Source organism: Cherax quadricarinatus, chromosome 43 (assembly GCF_038502225.1).
Source record: "Cherax quadricarinatus isolate ZL_2023a chromosome 43, ASM3850222v1, whole genome shotgun sequence".
NCBI classification, from domain to species: Eukaryota; Metazoa; Arthropoda; class Malacostraca; order Decapoda; family Parastacidae; genus Cherax; species Cherax quadricarinatus.
Genome location: NC_091334.1, coordinates 23,629,693 through 23,640,210, shown reverse-complemented (window position 1 = coordinate 23,640,210; position 10,518 = coordinate 23,629,693).

Genomic DNA, 10,518 nt, shown 5'->3' with positions numbered 1-10,518 from the left:
TCCCTCCCTAAGGAGCCGCATACCCCTGCGGATATACAGCTCCCCACTAATTAAATGCTGTGGTATCCTCATCTACTTTTTTTTTTGTTTTCAAACGATATTCATATATATATATATATATATATATATATATATATATATATATATATATATATATATATATATATATATATATATATATATATATATATATATATATGTATATGTATATATATATATATATATATATGTATATATATGTGTGTGTGTGTGTGTGTGTGTGTGTACTCACCTAGTTGTACTCACCTAGTTGAGGTTGCAGGGGTCGAGTCAGAGCTCCTGGCCCCGCCTCTTCACTGATCGCTACTATTTCACTCTCCCTGAACCGTGAGCTTTATCATACCTCTGCTTAAAGCTATGTATGGATCCTGCCTCCACTACATCGCTTCCCAAACTATTCCACTTACTTACTACTCTGTGGCTGAAGAAATACTTCCTAACATCCCTGTGATTCATCTGTGTCTTCAACTTTCAACTGTATCCCCTTGTTACTGTGTCCAATCTCTGGAACATCCTGTCTTTGTCCACCTTGTCAATTCCTCTCAGTATTTTGTATGTCGTTATCATGTCCCCCCTATCTCTCCTGTCCTCCAGTGTCGTCAGGTTGATTTCCCTTAACCTCTCCTCGTAGGAAATACCTCTTAGCTCTGGGACTAGTCTTGTTGCAAACCTTTGCACTTTCTCTAGTTTCTTTACATGCTTGGCTAGGTGTGGATTCCAAACTGGTGCCGCATACTCCAATATGGGCCTAACGTACACGGTGTACAAGGTCCTGAACGATTCCTTATTAAGATGTCGGAATGCTGTTCTGAGGTTTGCTAGGCGCCCATATGCTGCAGCCGTTATTTGGTTGATGTGCTCTTCAGGAGATGTGCCTGGTGTTATACTCACCCCAAGATCTTTTTCCTTGAGTGAGGTTTGTAGTCTCTGGCCCCGTAGACTGTACTCCCTCTGCAGTCTTCTTTGCCCTTCCCCAATCTTCATGACTTTGCACTTGGTGGGATTGAACTCCAGGAGCCAATTGCTGGACCAGGTCTGCAGCCTGTCCAGATCCCTTTGTAGTTCTGCCTGGTCTTCGATCGAGTGAATTCTTCTCATCAACTTCACGTCATCTGCAAACAGGGACACCTCAGAGTCTATTCCTTCCGTCATGTTGTTCACAAATACCAGAAACAGCACTGGTCCTAGGACTGACCCCTGCGGGACCCCGCTGGTCACAGGTGCCCACTCTGGCACCTCGCCACGTACCATGATTCGCTGCTGTCTTTCTGACAAGTATTCCCTGATCCATTGTAGTGCCTTCCCTGTTATCCCTGCTTTGTCCTCCAGTTTTGTGTGTGTGTGTGTCGTGCCGAATAGGTAAAACTTGCGAGTTTGGCTTAAATACCAACGCTAGATGGATTATTGCAAGAATTTATCTATTAGTGCTAGATAGATTATTGTAAGAATTTATCTAGCAATGCTAGATAATTTCTTACAATAATCGTGTATGTTTTATAAGTAAAAAAACATATACATCATTTATAGTGGTGTTTGGCGTGCACCAAGAACATTGCACGTATAACGGAGTGTGGCGTGCACTGAGTACGTTACATTTGTTCAGTATGTATCACACAAACACTTCTTGCTTTCCCTCCACAATCAGCGAAGGCCTGGTAGTTATCGTTGTATGGTCGTCGGGGCCCCTTGAGTACACTGAATAGCTGCTACAGTAATAAATTGCAACCAGTCAGGGTGACGGGCTGACCTCCAGATGACCTGAGTTTATACCAACGTGTAGGTCTGGAGTACAGTCTCTCACTAGCTCTGGCTGATTACACATACTGGCAGTGAGCGAGCTCACTGCAATTTCTGCTGTTGCACACTTGGTATATAATGTTAATATTAATAGCGGGAATCTACGGTTATTAAAAAAAATGATCTTCGGTGTTTACCTTTGCGTTAATTACTTTTTGATCATTCCTTCGCTGGTGAGTTGTCTTACGGGCAGGTAATACAGACCGTCTGTTCATACCTGTGTTCATAATACGGGGCGCCTGTCCTGAAGTTTAATGCTGTGTTGCAATCCCGATTTACGTTCAGTTTGCCTTGCTTACGTTGCTGCTTTCTTGTGTAGTGAGTGCATGGTGTTAAGTACGTTGCTTTATTGCTGTTTGGTGAGGCACCAGCACACGTCAGGCGCTTGGTAGCTATATAACATAAGTGACGTGACTATGACCAGAGCTCTGGGGAGGCAGGGAAGAATGAAGGATGGGAATGGATGAAGGGATGGGAGCGCGGATGAGTGGGAGCAAAGGTGAATGGCCGTACTCCTTTCAATTTTTGGTTGATAATGAGTGTGCGTGGAATACATTTTTCGTGATCATGAAGTTTAAAGAGAGAGTATATTCCACTGCCCAGCACTGGTACATATGTACACAGGGTGTTGGCATGCCTGCCAGTGGTTTAGGTGTGAATTTTTTCTTTGTGGTTGCATATACTTTGCAAACTTTACCCAGTGAATCTACACAATGCTGCTTGCGTACTGCTTGTTCTATCGGCATTGAATATTCGCTACACTAAAACCACTGCACAGATTCGTGAACAAATCGCAACAAGCTGTGGTCTGACGCATCAAACACCGGTGTGTTTGCGGCGCAGGGAGCTTGTGCTAGTCTTCACTCTCCACTCCGCTTCCTCTCTCGTAATGGTAGTGACCATTCGCCTGAACGTATATCTGATAATCCGCCAGTCGTAGGGGCATGTTGCGTGCATCAGGTTTAGCTGAGAATCCTTCGGCTTCATCGGTACAAGTGTTGGCTTAGGTTACCCTTGAGCAGACGAAGGAACAGCGTAATTTGACTAAGGAAGAGTATGCCAAGAAGAATCAGTATCCCCATACCTGTGATAAACATTAATGCACAAAAATGTGAGCAAAAGCCTTTAGTCGTCTGAGAAATCAGGATCGAGATTTGCAGTGTACAGTCGAGCGTTTTGCGGAACTTGTTCACTGAGCGTTATAAGGGAAGGCACACGAATTTACTCATGATTTGTGTAACGATTTTATTAATTAAGGCGTTGTGAAGGATATAGTTTTCATTGGTTATCATTTCATATCGTCTGAGCATTAAACAGTCTTTTTCAGTAGATTATCATACTCAATTACAAGGAACTCTTGAAAGATTCCATCAGACCCCTTAGAGATAATGAGGCGACCTTACTGACTTAATTTTCCAGCAGAACAGGATGAGTCCTTGCCTTTGCTGCTCTTCGCTATATGAAAGACTTCAAGAGTCCACTGGATACAGTCTCTTTGACCTGATGTTTGGACACAAAGAGCGCTGGCTGGGTGGTCACATTACAAGTTATGCTTCTAACAACTTTAAGACAAGGTTCCACCTAGTTATTTAAATGGCTAAGGACAGCTCTAAGAAATCCCAGAATAACCCAAGACAAAGTTATGAAAAAGTATCTAAACCGTTTTTTCTTGAAATAGGATACGTAGTTAAGGTCCAGAAATTAGTGCCTGGTCATACCTAGAAGGCACAGTTTACTGCCCCTATGTAGGTGATAGAGATGAAGTCTAACCTTAACTGTGTAGTAGCTCCTCTTGACAAACCTGCATAAAGGTAAAGCCTTGCACATCAGACTCCAGTGTTGAGCATAATGTCTTACAAGCTCCTGGGGTCGAAGTAATATTACTTAATTTCAAACTATTGGAGGTTCTACGACCGCTCATGTTCAGCCTCACCGAAGCACACATGGGTTTTAGAGCATATATAGTGGCACGCTACCCATACGAGAGATGCAATTAAACCCCCAGTTGTAACAGTGCTCTGACTATATGGGTGTGGCATGAACCGAGTTCATTACATTTATTCAGTACACTTCACACAGTCACATCTTGCATTCCCTATATATTCCACTTATCGCACTGAAGCCAAAATTGGGAGTGGTCTTGATAATATTGATCGCAAGGTTCCTGCACATACCAAGCTTTCCTAATTACTGTATACTATCACTGAAAATTTGAAGACAATTGGATGAGGCATTCAAGTTATAAGCGAAAACTTTGGAGGAACAAAGAAAATTTTGTCAACCACTATAAGGTGCCCCAACTGGGGTATTTGTTTATGCTTTGATAATCTGAAGCAATATTGAAGCTCTTAAAGACAAAGGCGAGTAGGATAGCATCATACATATACAGCTGCATAACTTAGTCTCTAGTGGCTAAAACCACAAACCCTGGAGCCCTTGACATCACACAGTGAGTTGGCAAGTGATAGCCAAGAATACATTCGGTGTTCAAGGAGTACATTTAAATTTTCGCTGAATTGTTTACAGTAGCCTCATTCCATACCACGTAGGTTAAATATAAAAAGAAATATAATATTAACAGTTTTCTTATACATAAACCAAGGAAAAAGGAAGGCGTTAGTCAGACCTGAAGAGATATTACATGCAGGTTAAGACACTTAAAGAAACGGAGTGTATGGGATTGACGTTGTAAGGTCATGGCAGATATGCACTGTAGAGTGCATGTCATGACCAGCAAAGCCTTTATTTAATATTACAAGACAGTGCATATACAGTGTTAAGTGTTCTAGGATAAGCGAAGCGGCATCATTTACATCATATCAAGAGGATAATTGAGTGGGATATCAGTCAAGCTGGATTCAGGATAATATTCATCCATCATGCACTGAAATAGATAGGTATAATTTGTAACTGTTTACAACAGAGAGAGCTTTATTTTTGAGTAGTATTTAATCCACCTGTACATGTCTGGTGTCTAGTTCTCTCCCACACATTGAGCTTTATCAAGTCACAAACAGATCTACCTTAGCAGAGAGTATATGAATATATACTGGGAGAATAGTAACGTGAAGGGTCAGGTGACAAATATTGAAGTTGATTTCTGAGAAAAAGGTTGGAGTTGAGAAAGACCCACCTGGCATGGGCCAGTAGGTCTGTTGCTACGTAAGATAACGATGAAGAAGTTTCCTGGCAAAAAAGTTGAGCTATGTTGTAGAAGCCGTTTTTTTCTGGTTGGAATCATTGGATGTAGAGATGAATAATGATACCAAGATCCTGCGTCTCTAGTTGTCTTCTTCCCTGGCGATGAGTCTTACGTCTCTGTAGATAACTAATTGGTTTTACCTGGAGAGGGTTTCAGGGGTCAACGCCCCCGCGGCTCGGTCTTAGACCAGGCCTCATGGTTGTGGGACTTTTGGTGTAAAACACAGGCATTCCTCAAGTCGTTCATTCTATTGGTGTATTGATGTACCAAAATACGTGTTTGGAGGTCTCTGGATGTTTCACCCAGGTATAATTAGTTGCAGGGATTAAACCTGGTGGTGTCCCTTGCTGGTGATGTGTCTTTGATTGTGGTAGATACAGAGTTAGTTACTTGGAATTTCATCTTCGACCTCAGACCGAAATAAAGACCATATTTAAAAATAGCCCCTAAACAAGTTTTCAGTTCCTTATATCTTTGTTAAGAGCAATGATAGGTTATGCCTTTTACATCTGTAACTATACTTTCATGACCAAGAAATCGAAATATGATAGCAAGTTTTGGTATATACATGTCATTTAATTTGTCGTTAAGAATAGCGATAATATTTAAATATTCTTGTCAAGGTTACTTAGTCAGCTAATTACAAGATTATCCTCTACCTCATATTTTTTTTTTTAGTTTCACTTTCTTTGTATTTAGAAAATATGTATTTGGAAAGTCAAGAAAGCTTGTGCATAAGGGATATTTTTGTCCTGTGTGTACACAATTTCATCCATGAAATTCAATTTGGTTAATGGGGTCAATAATTATTCTCTGAGACTAGTGTTTATAGTACATACTTGTGAATTTAGTAGTATACACTAGCGAATTTAGTGTATAACGGATAACATAGTGTATAGTCGCCGAGAAATACACACTTCATGATATATAGTCTTAGGTCCAGTAATTATTAAATTATAATGTTGAAGGCTGTAAACGCATTACGTTTGGAGGAGGAAGTGGAGGAGAATCTCCTCAGGGAATTTGAAACAGAGCATCTGTGTACACAAGGGTATGTTCTACTGTAATGATCCGCCTTAGTAACCTATCTTCCTCTGAACTAAATTCTCCCACAGCGGACCAACCTCTCACGATAACTAAGATATTCTGATCATTGTGGCCAAGTTGCCCACCCGCTTACGATGGTTACACTACTCTGATCATTAACTACTGCAACCTGGGCCTCATTATCTTCATGCCTGTGCATGTGGTGACAGTAAAAACTCTAGCTAAATACTTTTACTCACAATTTTTAACAAAATTGACCTCTTTTGTAAACATTTATATTTTTATATGGATTATTTGGAGTATTTTATACTCCAAATAGTCCAAGGTAATAGAAATTTAGTAATCTAGTAATTCAGAAATTTAGTATTATATTAATATAGAAATTTAGTAATATAGAAACTTAATATAAGATTTTTTTTTCGAATTTGTTACCAATGGTAATAAATCGATGTTCCTCATAGCTTATCCAGAATGATTTTTGCGAAGTTATTGCAGACACAAATTTTCACATGCCTTATTCGACAAGAAGAGCGTTGCTATTTAAGCCAAAATTGCGTTTTATCTATTCGGCACGACACACACACACACACACACACACACACACACACACACACACACACACACACACACACACACACACACACACACACACACACACACACACGCACGCACGCACGCACGCACGCACGCACGCGCACACACACACACACACACACACACACACACACACACACACACACACACACACACACACACACACACACACACACACACATACTACAGGCCTAGTGTCTAATCGACATGTGCCTAGGACAAAATGGTAACTAACACACACACACACACACACACACACACGCACGCGCGCATATATATATATATATATATATATATATATATATATATATATATATATATATATATATATATATATATATATATATATATATATATATATATGTCGTGCCGAATATGTAAAACTGGCCAATTAGCAAGAACTCATTTAAAATTAAGTCCTTTCTAAAATTTTCTCTTGTACACTTGAAGATATATTTTTTTCCTTAATGTTAATGTAAAAATTTTTAATTTTGCACCAAAAGAAACTTAGAAAACTTACCTAACCTTATTATAACAAGAGCAATTTATTTTAGCCTAACCCAACTAAATATATTTTAGATTTGATTACAGTAATTTAATACTAAACAAACACAGTGAAATGTATTTTTTTCGTTAGGTTCAGAATGATTTTGGCGAAATTATTACATACACAAATTTTCACTTGTCTTATATGGCAAGGTGAACGTTGCTATTTAAGCCAAGATCGCAAATTCTGCCTATTCGGCACGACATATATATATATATATATATATATATATATATATATATATATATATATATATATATATATATATATATATATATATATATATATATATATATATATATATATATATGTATGTATGTATATATATAATAGTATGATAAAAATCGCACGTTTCATAGAAATTGAATATCAAAATATCATAAAGGTATGAAAAAAAAATTATGCAAAAAGCATTTCTCTATTCTCTTAAAAACTCCAGCATCATATAAAGCTTCGTGAGATTCTCGCATATGTTCCCTGTTATTTTTACTGTGACACAGATGAAGCAGCCTTGGTGTCTGCCACAAGATTTTCGAAGCTTTTTCCAATTTCTGGTTGATGTTTTAATTTGTATTCACGCTTGAGCCAGCCAAGGCTAGCCTATCTCATAATTTCGCATTTAAGATTGCTAGAAATTAAACGAATTCAACGTCTCGTGAAGAAACACTCAGTACATATTACCTTAAAAAACAGCGATGGGGTGAAGCTCCACCTGATTTCAGAAGAGACATCATAGGTGTCCACAAGACTATGCAGATAATAATTAATGCAGTCTTGTCTTCCTGTATGGCATCCATTGCATTAGTGGCGTTTTGCTAAGGAGATGAGAGTGCTGTGAATGAAAGTCTAGGGCAATTTGTTTAAATTACTAAATTGATATAACATATACATGGAAAAACATTCAATTCTATTTAATGAAAACGTTGATATTTTTTGCAGCAAACATGTTATGTATGCAAGTGATGTAGTGAGCCTTTCTGGAAAGGAGTAATAACGTTAGCCAAACATGGTACCTTTTTGCTGCCTCCACACTTCTCCTAGATGCATCGTTAAAGCAAATGCCTCAAACCCATTTCAAAGACTTGGTACCACCATTCCTTGGTACATTTCACTCTTGCTTTTATGGATACAGTTATTTATCTCTTCAGACGCCATTGCACTGCACCTTCCTTTCACTCTACGTCTATTCTGTCGATTATATAGTTCACTTTAACTTTTATTGACCCATCTGGCTGCACGACCACTCAAACATATCTCCACCCTCCACTCGGATAACCATATGTTCACTGCCTATTTTTTTTTTTTTTTGTCATAGCCTTGCTAGTTTCTATCTTTACTTATTTGCTTGCTTCTTTTACACAGACTCCCATACCTCACCACGAACCATAGTGTTTGAAAATATACAAGAAAGGATGATGATGTTGATTCCGTATATCTGAAACCTTTCCTGTAAAAGTAGGCTGAAGATACTTGACTTGCACTCTGAAAATACGTAGGATTAGAGAAGAAGTAACTGAAGTGTACAGATTGAAAACTGGAATAATTGAAGGGGATGTAAATAGCGTTTTGAAAATATCTAACAAAGACAGGACTAATTGAAATTTAGATTTAGAAAGCATAATGGGAAGTACTGGTTTGGCAGTAGAGTTATATGTCGGGAGCATTATTATGGCAAGAACTATGGGTAGCTTTAAATATTAGTTGGACGGGTAAATGAGGTGGTGTGGGTGGGTGTGAGTTGAATCTGCATAGCATGGGCCAGTAGGCCTGCTGCAGTGTTCCTTCGTTTTTATCTGTTCTTGTAAATCGTACAGTGTTATTCCTTCATTGGTTGATCTGTTATTTAAACTTCTAAATAATGTATCGTCTAAACCGTTAACTTCGATGAAATATAAATGGACCTTTCAAGACAAAAAAAAATGATTATTTTGAAATTCGTAAATCATCTCCATCACTCATAGTTAAATATAGCGTCAGTCTTCAGTGGTAAATGAAACTTAAAACCCACAGCCATTTACACTTCCTGATACTCCGTATTGGAAACTAATGCAAAATTTAAAAATAGTTTTCCCCCGTGTGATGTGAAACCCAAGTGGCCGTAACGACCTATAATGTGTCAGTCAAGAGAATTTGGCATGTGGCATAAGCGTCTGTTAACTCTTCATGAGAAATTATTAAACATATTTAGTATCAGTAACGTTCGCCGTAAACGTCGGGAAGACCAGCCAAACATGTAGTATCTTTAACCTTTATTAAATGAGAGGAACGATAAACAAGTATGGGAGAAACACGCTTTGCCCTTCGTAGAGCTTTCTTTAACCAAGAAATAATAAAGCTCTACCAGGAGCGAAATGTCTTCTGTAATGAAGGTTTGTTGAGCATAAAGTGTCTGCAGCATTTACCTTGTATGTTAGGAAGCTTAGAGGGAAAAGAAGCGTCAGTAACTTTTACCATGTGTGTATCTGGAATATCGGCCAGAATGTCAGCAACCTTCTAGGCTGCGTGAGGATCACTCAAATGCATTCGACATCAACAACCATTTAGCATGCAAGTGTTGTATGTACCAGTCAAGCTTCGTGTCACACTCCCCTTGTTTTTCTTTCCTTGTCACTAGTTCTTTTTTAACGTACGCGGTGTATCCTCTTCCTTTTGTCATCTCCCCCTAGCGAGTACACGTATTCCTGACCATTGCCCCTCTCTCTCTCTCTCTCTTTCAATTTTATGCTACACACAAATTCCTTCACATCATTAGATCACTTTCATCAATATTTCTTTGTTCTCTCATTACCTCCCGTTTCCTCAATTCTCTTCCACTGCTCTGTTGACACACAAAAATATTTTGGTATATCTTGAGGAAGTAGCAAGAATTTTCGATTGGGTCAACAAGGGCCTTTTGTGACAGGATGTCCAATAAAATATTTATAGTTCTTTCCTTTTGTTGCTCTCGCGTTGTATGTGCATGTGTGGGGGTATGTGTGTGTGTGTGTGTGGGCTCACATAATTGTACTCAGTTTATTGTGGTTGCAGGGGTCGTGTTTCGGCTCTTGGCCCTGCCTCTTTGCCGGCTACTACTGGGTTCACTCTCCCTGCTGAGTGAGTCCTGTGACATATGCTCTTTAATATATGTATAGATTCTGCCTCTACTTCATGGCTTTCCAGAAGCCTCAGTTTCTTATTCTCAGCTGGCTATTGTTTTTTGTTATTTGCGCTGTCTGTTGGCTGATGTCTATAGAAATCATACGTCATTCTGCTTCATAAGTTTTTTTTTTATGCCAGTGAGAGTTACTGCCTA